The sequence below is a fragment of the Nomascus leucogenys genome, chromosome 7b (assembly GCF_006542625.1).
Source record: "Nomascus leucogenys isolate Asia chromosome 7b, Asia_NLE_v1, whole genome shotgun sequence".
In the NCBI taxonomy this organism is placed as follows: Eukaryota; Metazoa; Chordata; class Mammalia; order Primates; family Hylobatidae; genus Nomascus; species Nomascus leucogenys.
Window position 1 is genome coordinate 6,967,549 of NC_044387.1, and position 13,610 is coordinate 6,981,158.

The window sequence follows — 13,610 nt, forward strand, 5'->3', positions numbered from 1 at the left end:
AAAAAAATATGTGGGGGGACAGGAGGAGTCAAGTCATGCACAAGACATCCAGAAGAGACACTTCCCAGAACAGACTGCTCGCTGCAGAGCACCATCCCCAGGCTGGGAAAGGGGAACTTCTCAAAGGCAGGCAGGAGCAGGTGGGTGGGCACGATTGAGTAGACCCCTTGGAGTGACCTCACTCCCAGAGGCCTCTGAGCCACACATGAGGCCTGGACAGCCCCCGGCCCCCTGTACAACATTCATGGAAACCACCGTCAGGCTCTGCCCTGGGCAGAGGAGACAAAAGGAGCAGCCCCTCTTGGAGGCGAACTGCGAAGAGGGCCTCCCCACGTGCTGTGTGTGGGGATGAGATGACCGTCTCCATGTCCAGTGAGACCTGGCAGGTGGGATCAACCACTGTGACCGGCAGGCCAGAAGCCCACGGGGCCCCTGGTGTTTCAGAGGTCAGGGTACCAGGGGCCCAGTCAGCCCCGATCCAGCCCACCCCTCACTGCCCACACTGCCACTGGTCTGAGACTCACAAATGCCTGAGATGCAATGCTGAGACGCCGCAAGAGCCACTCTACTGGTTGCCAACACAACCCAGTGCCTGGACCCAACCTCACCACCCTGAGGGTCCAGGATCTCCAATGCCGGCCCCACTGTGCGGGGCACATCACAGCGCCTGAGGAGGGAGGACGGATGCGAATTCCCGCTAAGCCATGGAAGGCGGCTTTATGTCCTGAATTTCTGTCTTTCTGTTCTAAAGTAACCATTGGAATAATTTTCTTACAGAATGATAGTTGCCATGACAACCAGAGCAAATTTTCCTTTTCTGAAACAGATGTCTCATTTAGTTGAAAATTAGAATGTGAACAAACCCATGGGAAAAATTAATTCAAACTTTAACAGAGCGCTGAATACAATGTAATCTCTCAGAGGTTAACCCCTTAACAGCTTTTTTGTGCTCTTATGGTAACCTTCGAGTCCCGTCTAATTAAGCCCGCTTAGCCAATATAAATGACCTCCTCGTGGCCAATCATTAAACAGTCTCCCGCTGAAGCATGAATTCCAGGTTCCTCAGCCGCGAACAGGGAAGCGGGGAGACACTCGTCTGTAGGAAATGGCAGAAGCTGAGCCTGCCCTGCTCAGGTTCTCTGCCTCCTCAGGTAAGGTACACAGCTGCTGGGCAGGTCGTGTGCCCAGGAGTCACTGTAGCACCCTGGAGTACAGCCATCCCTGGCTGCGCCCCATTTCCTGGAGTGCTGGGGCCTTGGGGGGCCCTGGGTAGTGCTGAGCACACAGGCACACCCGGGCCTGGGGAATGATGCCAAGGCTGGCGTAGGGGCCGCCCTCAACGGGACACCAAGCAGACACCCACACAGATGCAGTGCCCACGGCCTCTCCAGGGACAGCCAGACTCAATCCTCACCGCCCCCTCCCCAGAGAGGCAGCTGCCACCACAGCCTCCACTCTACAGATGCAGAAACTGAGATGGACAGAGGTACCCACGTGACACAGCCAGGGCTCAAACCCTGAATGCTAGTTCCAGGGCCTATACTCTGTATGTCCATCCCAGAATGACGAAAATGTGACCAGGTATCACCCTCGCGCCACCCACCCCACCGCCCTGCCCACAGCAAATCCCCTTTAGCAGTCGCTGTCATGTCTAGTAGCTCAGTTCATCCTCAGGGCAAAACTATTGGGAGGCCCCTCTGTTTTAGAGACAAGGAAACGGAAGCACAGAGAAGTCAAGCAGTGTGTCCGAGGACACACAGGAAGCCGGAGGGGCATGGGCCAGGGCTCAGGGCTTCTGCGTCCTGTGCCCAAACTGGCAGCTGACACACGGACAATTCCTGGGGTGACAGGCCACAGGTTCTCCCTCTCCCAAGATGACTTTCTGCCTGCTCCTCTGAGCTCCCTGACCCTTGCCAGTTCCCCTCTTAACCCCAACTGGACAGAGGGGAAGAGGCCTGCACCCCTGGCTCCTAGGACCCCACCCACATATTTACTGCATGTCACTCCTCCACTCCAGCGCCTCCCATGGCTCCCTGCTGCTTCCAGGACAAGCCCAGCCCTCAGCCTGGCACATGGGGCTTTAGGATCTGCCCCGCCCACATTCCAGGCCATTCTGTTCAGGCTCCTCACAGAGCTCACCACCCCTGTCAACCTTAACCATCCACTTCCAGCTTCTTAAACACATTCTGGCCTTTCCGTACCTCCAGGTTTTGCTCGTGCTAGTTCAGAAATCTGAAATGCCCTTCGTAGCCTCTCCCATTATCCACGACCCATATTTTATTAAGGACTGGCTCAAAGGCCACCTCTTCCAGGAGTTTCTTCTGATCACCTGCCTCCCCCAGCACAGGTGTCCCCTCTCCACCCTGACTGAGGTCCATCCCTGAACCCCTCCTGCCCAGGCCGGCTTCAGGGAGGGGTTGCTCAAGATGGCCATGAATTAATGAACGAAGAATGAAATGAACAAACAGGTGCTCTACCCGACAGGCAGGTGGGAGGAACTACACGCTAGCCCTCTTCACTCTGCACCCTCCTGCCAGGAGCCCCACCTCAGAGCCCCTGACAGTCAGGAAGCCCCAAGACCTGTATCAGCGATGAAAACAGTCACGAGAACTCTCTGAGACCTCTGCCATCTGCTGAGTGTCCCATTCTCTCTCCCTCCCCCATGAACCTGCACTGGGGACTTACATGTCCATTTTACAGATGAAGCCGCAGAGGCAAACCCAGATCCAGGGTGCTCACACCCCTCTGCTGCATCTGGACCCCCAGGAAGGCTTGCCTCCCCTGGGGGCCCCTCCCAGCCTCCCCAGGGCCCCCATTTCCCAGGGTGCAGGCTGAGTGCTGGCAACCCTGCTGCTTGCTGGGGTGACCACCACCATGAAAGTCCTGTGGAGGAAGAAGGGCCTCTTACAGGACCTGCCAGCAGCCAGGTATTCCTAGACTCCCTCCTCGTGACAATCCTCTGAGGATAGCTTTGCTGTCTCTACTCTACAGGAGCTGCAGCTTCAAGCAGGGGTGTGACATGTTCCAGCCATGTGGCTGCTGCAGCGGCCCCTGAGCTCTAGGAGCCTGTCCAGGTCCAGGTCCAATCTCCTTCCCCCAAGGCCAAGCACTCTCTGTCCTGATCCCTACCCGTTTGTTCTTCCCACTCCAATACCTCCCCTCCCCAAAGAGGCCGGGCTTTCCAGGGAGCCAGCCATGGCCACAGCCAATATTAAGAGTGTCTCTGGTGAGGATGACATCTGTCGTTGGCCCCGAGTCCTTCCCCAGACACTCCCAGCACCCCAGTGAGGCTGTATTCCCATTCTGCAACAGGGGAAACTGAGGCTTAGAGATGTCAGAGACATGCCTGGTTCCCAAGTGAGGGCATGCCTGCATGGAGACCAGACCGGTGTGTTGACTCCACACAACACAGGTGGTGTCTGTCTCCCGGGGATGTCCCACTGTCCGAACTTCCTCTGTCATCTGCCCAGTCCTGGTGAGAGGGGTTTGCCCTGACCCCTCCCTCTGCATCTCCTAGGCTGGTGGGCCCAGGCAAAGGCTGGGGGAGATGGACAGCAGGGGTCCAGCTCCACTGCCCTTGGGGCCCGATGGCTGCCCGAGATGGGGCAGAGCAACGTGGAGCTGGCAACGTGTCCCCAAAGCCCGTCAATCACACACCTGGCCAGGGCACACAACCGCGTACGGCAACTCAGCAGCAAGATAAGTGGAACCGAAGAACGGGGTCCTTTGTCATTCCTAATTAATTTCCCCACCCTTCCCATGCACAGAATCATCCATCTTTTGTTTCGCTGGGACTTTGCGGCAGGAAGGAGGCAGATGATTCGTTTCAAACATTAATCTCCTGGAGTAGTGTGCACACGTGTGTTAAGGGGCCTTCTAGAAAGGAAAACAGCCATGTGAAATCAATTTTATCTGGACAAGTGAACAGAAGATGAAGATAGGAAGGGGGCAAAAGAGAGATCGTGGCGGTGTCTGTGTGTGACTCTGTGTGTGAGTGTGAATGTGTGTGTGTGAATGTGTATGACGTGTGCATCCATGTGTATGTGTGTGACTGTGTGAGTGTGTATGTGGGTATTTGTGACTGTGTATTAGTGTGTGTGAATGTGTGTATGAATATGTGTGAGTGTACGTATGTGAATATACACGTATGGGTGAATTCGTATGTGTATGAATGTGTGTGTGTGAATGTGTGTATTCATGTGTATGTGTCTATAAATATGTGTGTGGATGTGGATGTGTGAATGCATGTGTTTGAGTATGTGGATGTGTGTGTGAACACGTGTGTATGAGTGTGTGGACGTGTATATGAGTATGAATGTGTGTGTAGGTGTATAGGTATGTGTGCGTGTGAATTGTGTGTGTATATGTGAATGTTGCATGTGAATGTTTCTGTGTGTACATGATATTGTGTGTACATGTGTGAATGTGCATGTGAGTGTGTATGGTATGGGAATGTCTGTGCATGTACATGAATGTGTGTGTGTATGTGAATATGTGTGTGTGAGTGTGTGTCTGTGTGTTTGTAGAAGCAGCACAGCAAGCTACCAGAAACTGAAGAATTTCTTCGCCTCCATCAGAATTTAACTGATGCTGCGCGTTGGGCTCAGAATTCTAAGAAGCCAGCGCAGGAAGGAGAAGGAGGTGGGCGGCCGTGGGATCACTCTGGGTGGGCACTGCTGGCTGCCTTGGGCCTCACCCATGGCATGTGCCAGCTGGCTCCCAAGCCCCTCAAGCAGCCATCACAGAATGCCCCATTTCCCTGAGAGGCTCAGGCGGGGCTCACACCTGCCCTAGACGACAGGCTCTACAGCCACTCCTAAGCAGATGTGGCAATTCCTGACTTGATCTGGGCTCAAGGCAGGGGATGACGGAAACGCCATGTAGGTCTCCACAATGCCCCAGCCGCATGGCTCTGCGTGCCTCACCCTGTTTCACCATCCAGGGCCCTATGAGGGGAGAGGGAGAGTCCTCTTTACAGATGCAGGACCCAGTGCTCAGGAGGAATCCGTCACAGAAGGGGACAGGGATCCAGGAGCCCAAAGCTCAGCAGGGACTGCCAGAGGCTGGGCCCAGGGGAAGCCAGGCAGCAGCTGCCAGAGCAAGCTGCCCACTGGACGGCCAAGGCCAGGAGCTGCCCAAGTCTACACGCCTGAGCCAGACCCAGGGCTGCCTCTTCCTAAGGCTGAGATCTGGAGGCAGGTGCTAGACCTGCTCAAGCCTTACCTGACCCGTCTGTAAGATGGAAATGAAGACCATCCTGCCTTGCCTGTTGCTAGGCAGATTACATGGGACAACACACCGGGCAGTCGGCCGAATGCGGGTCTCGGGTATGAAGCAGGGGGGAACGTCTTTGCCTCACCTGCCCAAACAAACTGGGGAAGGCCAGCCTTGTGCTGGAACCACCCAGAAATACAAGGTAACATGCAAGCAGCACTGCACCAGGTGCATGGGGACTGCCGGCCCCTGGAACCACACGGCATAGTCCTAACGGCCATGGGGCCGCAAGAAGGGAGGCCTTGGCCACTTAAGTGGGGAGTTGGACTTGCCCTCCATCCTTGGTACGCTGGGCCCCAGAGGGCTTCAGGAAAACAGCAGAACAGAAAAGGCCCCCACTGGCCACAGGAAGCAGGAGCTGGATCCCCAGGGCTGTCCTCAGGCCAGCGGACCTGTGTGGTCCAGGATGCCCCAAGCCAAGAAACTCACGTAAAGTGGCCCCTGCTGGGTGTGCCCACAGACTGAGGCAGACACAATCCCCCAGGGAGTACCCCCAAACTGGGCTACACCCCCTAAACCAGCCACACCCCAAACCAGACTGCCCAGGACTCCCCCAGATTGCACCTCGCTGGCCAAGAGCCTGCCATCTAAAATGACAATACCCGTAACGCCCCAGAGGGAATTATTGGAGACTAAAACACAAATGTTTATACGAGATTTAAAAGGGTTCTTAAGAGAAAGGGCAAAGGATTCCAGGTCAGAAACTTGGCACTGAGTGCCAGGCCCCCCTGTGTCTCATGCACAGACAGGAGGAGGCACCGAGGGCGTGGCATGCTGCAGAGGAGCTGGCAGTCCAAACCGACCCCCGGGGGGCTTCCTGGGAAGGGTGGCATCACTGGCTGCCTTGAATCCTGGGTGGAGCACGCCATGGGGCAGAGTGGAGACGGGAGAACCAGCCTCACGACTGTCACCCATCAGCAGTGACAGCTGGGGGAGTGGGGGCTGCCTCGGGGCAGGCCAAGCATCCCGCCCACCCTGCCCTCCACTCCCTGGACTCGGCCCCGTTCTGGTGGGAGGCAAGGCGGAAGCTATGGGGCCAGGAGATCATCCTGTCTTATTTTTTTTCTCTAAAATATACATTCATCAAGTTAGAAAGAAGCATTCTGGCAGCTCGCTGTGCACACCAGGTGGGGCCTCCATCCTCCCTGCCATGCAGGCCCAGCTCGTTCAGTTCCCGCAGGACCTCACACAAGACACTTCGTTGCTGGGGTCTCAGACCTCTCAGCCATAAAAGGGGGACAAGAGTCTAGGCCTCCCTGACTGTTTCAGAGGACAGGGCCTCCGGGCCAGCAAAAGACAGGGACTGTCACTACAATCACATCAACCCCTGGTCCTGAGCTCTTTCAGGGTACAGATTTCAAGTTCCAGACTGCTCCGTTCTGGCCCCATCCAACTGGCAGGGCTGCTGAGTGCACAAAGGGAAGGGAAGGAACAGAGGTCAAAGGCCAGTGCCACGACCCACCCCAGCCTCATCCCAGAGGCCCGCTGGCTGCAGCTCCGTCCCATGGCTGTGGGCAGTAGAGAAACCACCCGTATCGCCTCCGTCCCCTAGCCTGGGTGGTCATAAACGTCGAGCAGCAGGCGTGTGAATGCCCACCACATGCCAAGCAGTGCGCACACAGGACCTCCTTCAATCCCGAGGGCAGTTCTGCAAGGGGACTATCCCTCTTGGTATTTCACAGAAAGCCAAGATTCTGACCCAAGGTTAAACAGCTGGGAACCACATACCAGGATGCATATTCCAGAATGGTCTGGAGCAGCCCTGGCTGTTTGAAGAGGGCTGACCCCCGAGGCCGCTGGGTCCCACAGAGAGGTGCAGGGCATCCTGGCACCCCTGCCTGGCCTTGAGGTCCAGCCCTGCCGGGAGACAGTGAAACCCCTGAGCCGAGAATCAGGATCCGAGCGCAGACGCCCAGCAACGGGCCCGGCAGCCACTTCTCAAAGTTTAATGTCTCAGCAGGTTTGGATCCCTTCTTTCAAAATACCAGAAGTAATTAGACCAGATGGACTCGCTGCGTGCCAATTTCACTCTCTCCCTCACTCTTTTTTTTTAAAATCAAGGCCGTTTTCAGTTAAATGAGAACAAAAAAATGCATCCAAAACCCATAAATGAATACGGTATGTATACGGGATTTTTTTTAACACTTAGGATTTTGTACCAGCTGAGTTCTTCCTCTTCTCCTGCAGTTGGTTCCCACCCCCTTCCGCTAAGCTGCTCTCAGCGAAGGCCCAACACTGGCTGCACCTGAGGGTCCACAAACGGCCTCCCTGAGCCCTGGAACATCACGGTGCCCTGGGAGGGGGCAGCACAAACATGCCACCCTAATAAGACTTTCATCCCTTCTTGCCTGGACAGACCGAAAGGCTTGGTAAGTGCAGGGCGCAGCGGTGGTTATGGCCCTGCCCCCAGTAGTGATGATGCTGTGATGGAACCCCTGCTGGGGAGGGCAGGGCCCAAGATCCAGGGGACACAGGAGGGGGCATCTGGCCTTCAGCTTGAGAGTGAAGGGGATGGTATCAAGGGGGCAACATGGCAAGCCAGCAGGGGGCACAGTTAGGCCTTGCTTTAGAGAGAACAGCAGAAGAGGAAGAAGGAACCAGAGGGGAGGGAGCTGGTGACAGGCCTGGGAGGAACCCCAGAAAGGTTCAGTCGCAGGAGAATAAACCAGGCCTGGATTTTAACTGAGTCCCCACAGCTTGCCATCCATCCATCTGGTCACTCATCCACTCATTCATTCATCCAACAAATACTTATTATGAGGAGCCAGACTCTGTACTGGGCACTGGAGTTAGGTCTATGAGAAAGAGAAATCTGGGTCCCTGTACCTATGAAGCTTCAGACACTCTAGTAGAATAAAGAGAAGATAAATCAACTGCCAGAGTAATAAAGAAGGGTGGTCCTACACTGAATGGCCCAATGGAGCAGGAGAGAGAAGCCAGACACAGACCCCATGTGTCACATAAGGGTGGTAGGAGTAAAGAGGATAGGCTTTCTACACATGGTGCTGGGCCAGGAGGGTGTCCATGTGGAAAAACCCTGAACAAGATCCCTACCTCACACCATCAACACAATCATTTCCAGTGGATCCAACACCTGAACATAAGAGGCAAAACAGCAAAAGTTCTGGAAGACAATATAGAAACAGGGCCAGGCAAGGTGGCTCATGCCTATAATCCTAGCACTCTGGGAGGCCGAGGCAGGTGGATCACTTGAGGTCAGGAGTTTAAGACCAGCTTGGCCAACATGGTGAAACCCTGTCTCTACAAAAATACAAAAATTAGCTGGGCACGATGGCAGCTACCTGTAATCCCAGCTACTCAGGAGGCTGAGGCGGGATAATCACTTGAACCCAGGAGGCAGAGGTGGCAGTGAGCCAAGATCATGCCATTGCACTCTAACCTAGGTGACACACTGAGACTCCATCTCAAAAAAAAAAAAAAGAAAGAAGTCTTCATTATTCCAGAGAACAGAAGATCTCTGCAATAAGGTACCAAAAGCATTTATCACAAAGAAAAACACGCAGATATTTGACTACACAAAAATTTAAAACTTCCGTTCACCCAAAGGCTCTGCTAAGACAGGGGAAAGACAGGTCACAGAGTGGGAAAAGCTATTAGTAACATCACAACTGGGAAAAGGCTTATACTCATAATCAGAATACATGAAGAATCTCCATGAACCAGTAAGAAAAAGACTAACAACCCAATTATTGTTTTTAATGCACAAAAGACTTGAGCACTTCCCAAAAGAGGAAATCTAAGTGGCCAATCAACATGGGAAAAGATTCTCGGCCTCACTGGTCATTAGGGGAATGCAAATGAAAACCACCCAGAGACACTGCATCAGCACACACCCATGAGAATCAATCCACTGCAAGGACTGAATGAGAACATGCAAACAAGCACTGAGCAGGGGGTCTGGCTTGTGCAAAGGCTGGGTAAGCAGAGGATGCCAACACTCACAGGCCCCTGTCCCCTATAGTTATAGGCCCTTGGAAAACCTGAGCTCCTGGGAGGCAGACTTGATCCATTTCAGGGTCTCCCGAGCCCTGCACAGAGCCAGGCACATGACAAACCACAGCCGGCCTCAGAGTGTGTGGCTCAACAAACAAGGAAGTCAAAACCATTACGATCTAACCCACTGAGGACTGCTTGAGCCCACGAGTTTGAAATCTGTCTGGGCAACATCGTGAGACCCCATCTCTACAAATAATTTTAAAAATCAGCCGGGCATGGTGGTACATACCTGTGGTCCCAGCTACTTGGGAGGCTGAGGTGAGGGGATCACTTGCACCCAGGCAGTCAAGGCTGTAGTGAGCTGTGACTGTACCACTGTACTCCAGCTAGGGCGACAGAGCAAGACCCCATCTCCAGGGAAAAAGAAAATCTGACCTACCATTCTCCCAAGCAGAGTATCTCTTAGTGGTAACAGAAGAAAAGCCAGTTGCTATAACCATATGTTTGCTTTTTGCTTCCCCTTCCTAGCTTGCTATGTAAAGCCCTCAATATCGAGGCTAGCCTCCAAGTCTAGCAGAGAGAGGACCTCCTGGGAATGGGTCCATGCATCCCTCTGCTTAAGGGGGAATTGCCAGCCACAGGCAGAGGAACTGTGGCCCTGTAAAGGGGAAGAGGCTGGAAGGGCACTAGGCCCACCCATAGCAGACCCCCTGCTCGCACGCCCCTCGTGACGGGCAGCTCACTGCTTGGTAAGGCCACATCACCTCTCCCCTGGGTGCCTGCCTATAGGGGAGGCTTCCTGCACTGGCGAGACTGCCTCCTGTCACTTCCCTCTGTCCTCTGCTGTGCCGTCTACCTCCTAAGGCCACATGGTGAACACGTCTGCCCCTCAGCCTGGTCAGCCCTACCCACATGTCCAGCTGCAGCAGCTATTAGGTCACTTGTTGCTAGTGTTTATTCCATCCCCGCTCCCTGCCTGCTGGTCTAACTGTGCTTCTAAAGCTGGAGGGAATGCCTCCTGCAGTCCACGTGGTAGCCAATATGTTGAGGGCAGAGGGGAAGAAAAGGAAAATCTGGAACATCTGAACTTCACAATGATCACAAGCAGCTCCGTCACCTGCACCCCCCAAATGAGCTGCCATATGCCCAGGCGGCCGGCGCCAGGGGAGTGGAGGGCCCCAGCCAGAACCTCGACAGACAGCTGGGGAGGGGGTGCACAACGCCCCCACACCCCACTCAACACCAGGCAGGATCGGCAGCCAGACCAGGGGATTCTTCAGCTGTGAATACATTTTTAGGGGCTGGTTAATGCCACTTCCAATTGTGTCACTTCTAGCATCACCTGGGGATACCGGCAGCTGAGGGTCCCTCTCCACCAAGAGACTCTCGCAGGGTGGTGTCCCACGCTCCCTAGATCACGTTATGTCACCTTTCCACTTACTGGGAAGCCCAGGGCTCAGAGAGGCTACCTGACACCCTTAAGGGAGAAGGCCGCCCCGCAAAGTCCTAGCTACCAGCAGCACGGTGGGTGGACAGGGGTACGGCCAGGGACCCAGGGACCTGGGTTCTGGCGGCACCAAACACAATCTGGCTGCTCAGCCTCTGCTCTCTTGCTGTCATCCACCCAGGCCCCCGGAAGCCACACTCAGCTCTGCGGTCCCCAAAATGCCCCAGGCCCTCTCAAGCCTCCTGGCCTTTGCCCAGGCTGTTCCCTCTGCCTGCTATACCCTTTCACCTGCACTTAGCTGCCTGTATCTCTTCAACCTCTGGCTTTCCCCGTGGGAAGCCTGCCCTGACCCCAGCACCCAAGGCCGCTCCTTCATGGCTCTTACTGATGATGGAGTTGGCTGTTGACAGTCTCCCATGAGAACGTAAACCCCATGAAGGTAGCAGTGGTGTCTATCTGCCCACACCATGTCCTCAGGGTCTCCCTGGCACTCTGTGCATCCTCGATGAATGAATTAACAAGTTTATTCCTGAGGGCATGAGGATATCAGCTCAATCCCCAGGCCTCAATCTCCTCAGGGGGCCAAAAAGGCCCGTGTGCACCTGAAGGCTATTCTGAGGACGGAGGCCTGCCACACGGGAGGAGTTCAGAAAGGCCACTGAATGGCCTCCACCCTGGAGCAGGAAGAGCTAGGACTGGAAGCCTGAAGGGCCATCCCGCGGGTGCCCTGGGCAAGCCACATCCCTGCCTGAACCTCTGCCTGCCCTTCTGTAAAATGGGGTAATTGCAGGCCTAGCCCAGCCTTGGGGTTTGTGGAATAAAACTAAATAGTTATCCTCTTCCTCACTCCCCAAGGAGCACCCCAGTAATAAAAAATGACCACAGCCACTCTCCAGAGCCTTCCTTTGAGCCAGGCCTTCACCTGGATGGGCCCACGCAGACCTCACAACCCCCCAACAAGGCAGGTGGTGTCGTTTCCCCACTACACAGAAAGACCAGAGAGGCTGAGCCACCTGCCCAAAGTCACACAGCTGAAAAGTGGTGGTATCCCAATTTGAACAGCCTCCAGTACCCAAAGGCCCTTGTCTGGGACCTCACTGGCTGCAGGGAAGGTTCACCAAGACCCTGTACATCATGAGGTCCAGAGAGATAACAGCAGGCACCTGCCAAAGCCAGGGAAGATGAGACAGCCCTGCACCTCCTTGCCTTCCCCTCTGCTCCATGAGAAGGCCGTGGCAAGATGAGACCAGGTCCTAAATCTGCCCACAGCCTCCAGCCACCAAGTGGTCACCATGTGGCACCAACCAGAGCAGCCCAGGGGTTTCCCAGATGCTCTGTGCTGGCAGTAGCTCTCTCTGAAGTCCTTCCACCCAGGCAGGCCCTTTGTGCCTCTAAAGGGCTCCTTAGCCTCGCTGACTGTGCTGCTTCCTGATAGTGCAGCCTCAGGCCACGTTACTCCTCCCTGCCTGTGAATACCCTTCTCTTCCCTCAAGGCTCAGGTTACCCCACCTCCTCCAGGGAGCCTTCCAGGATCAAGCCACACATTTAAGCATATGTGATCTTGCCCTTCCATGTATGAAGCCCACCTCACGCTGCCAGCACTGGGCACCCTGTGGCCGCTCATTCTGTCCACCTATAGAATAGGGATAATAAATCAGTCCTCACAGGGCTGAGGAAGGATTAGAGATAAGGTTTATGGAGCCTTTAGCCTAGGGCCTAGATTACTGTAATTGCTCAGAAATTATTTCCTGCCATCACCATCATCATCATCACCATTGCCTTCTTCATCATCAACATCATCATCATCACCACCACCCCCACCATCATCATCACCATCATTATCACCATCACTACCCTCACCATTATGATCACACCACCACCACCATCATCATCATCACCATCATCATTCTCACTGCTACCATCATCATCACCACCATCACTACCACTACCACCATAATCATCCTCATTACCATCATCACATTATCACCATACCACCATCACCACCATCTTCACCATCACCATCATCACCGTCAGCATAACCACCATCATCACCATCATCAGCAGCATCACCATCATCATCACCATCATTATCACCATCGCTACCCTCAACATCATCATCACACCACCATCACCATACTATCATCACCCTCACCACCATCATCATCATCGTCATCATCACCACCACCACCATCACCACCACCATCGCCACAACCATCATCATCATCACCATCATCACCACCATCATCACCATCACCACCATCACCATCATCACCATACTATCATCACCATCACCCTCATCATCATCATCATCACCACCACCACCATCGCCACAACCATCATCATCACCATCATCACCACCATCATCATCACCATCACCATCAGCATCACCACCGTCAACCCCATCATTATCACCATCACTACCCTCACCATCATCATCACACCATCACCATCATCAGCAGCATTGCTATCATCACCATCATTATCACCATCACTACCCTCACCGTCATCATCACACCACCACCATCACCATACTATCATCACCATCACCCTCATCATCATCATCGTCATCATCACCACCACCACCATCACCACAACCATCATCATCATCACCATCATCACCATCGCAATCATCATCACCATCACCACTACCATCATCACCGCCATCATCACCATACCATCATCACCACCATAACAAACATCATCACTATCACCATTACCACCCTCACTATTATTATCATACCACCACCACCATCACCCTCATCGTCATTACCTTACCATCATCATTCCCACCACCATTATCATTACCATCATCACCGACATCATCACCATCACTACCATTATCAACATCACCATAATCACCATTATATCACCACCATCATCACCATCATCGTTATCATCACCATCACCATCATCCCCATTATTATCACCATCA

General features: G+C 54.0%; 1 protein-coding gene across 4 annotated transcripts in view; it reads right to left on the reverse strand.

Annotated features, from left to right (window-relative positions):
- The window catches only part of MPPED1 (metallophosphoesterase domain containing 1), a 99,220-nt gene that overhangs the window by 15,788 nt on the left and 69,822 nt on the right, over positions 1 to 13,610 (reverse strand). The window lies entirely within an intron of this gene.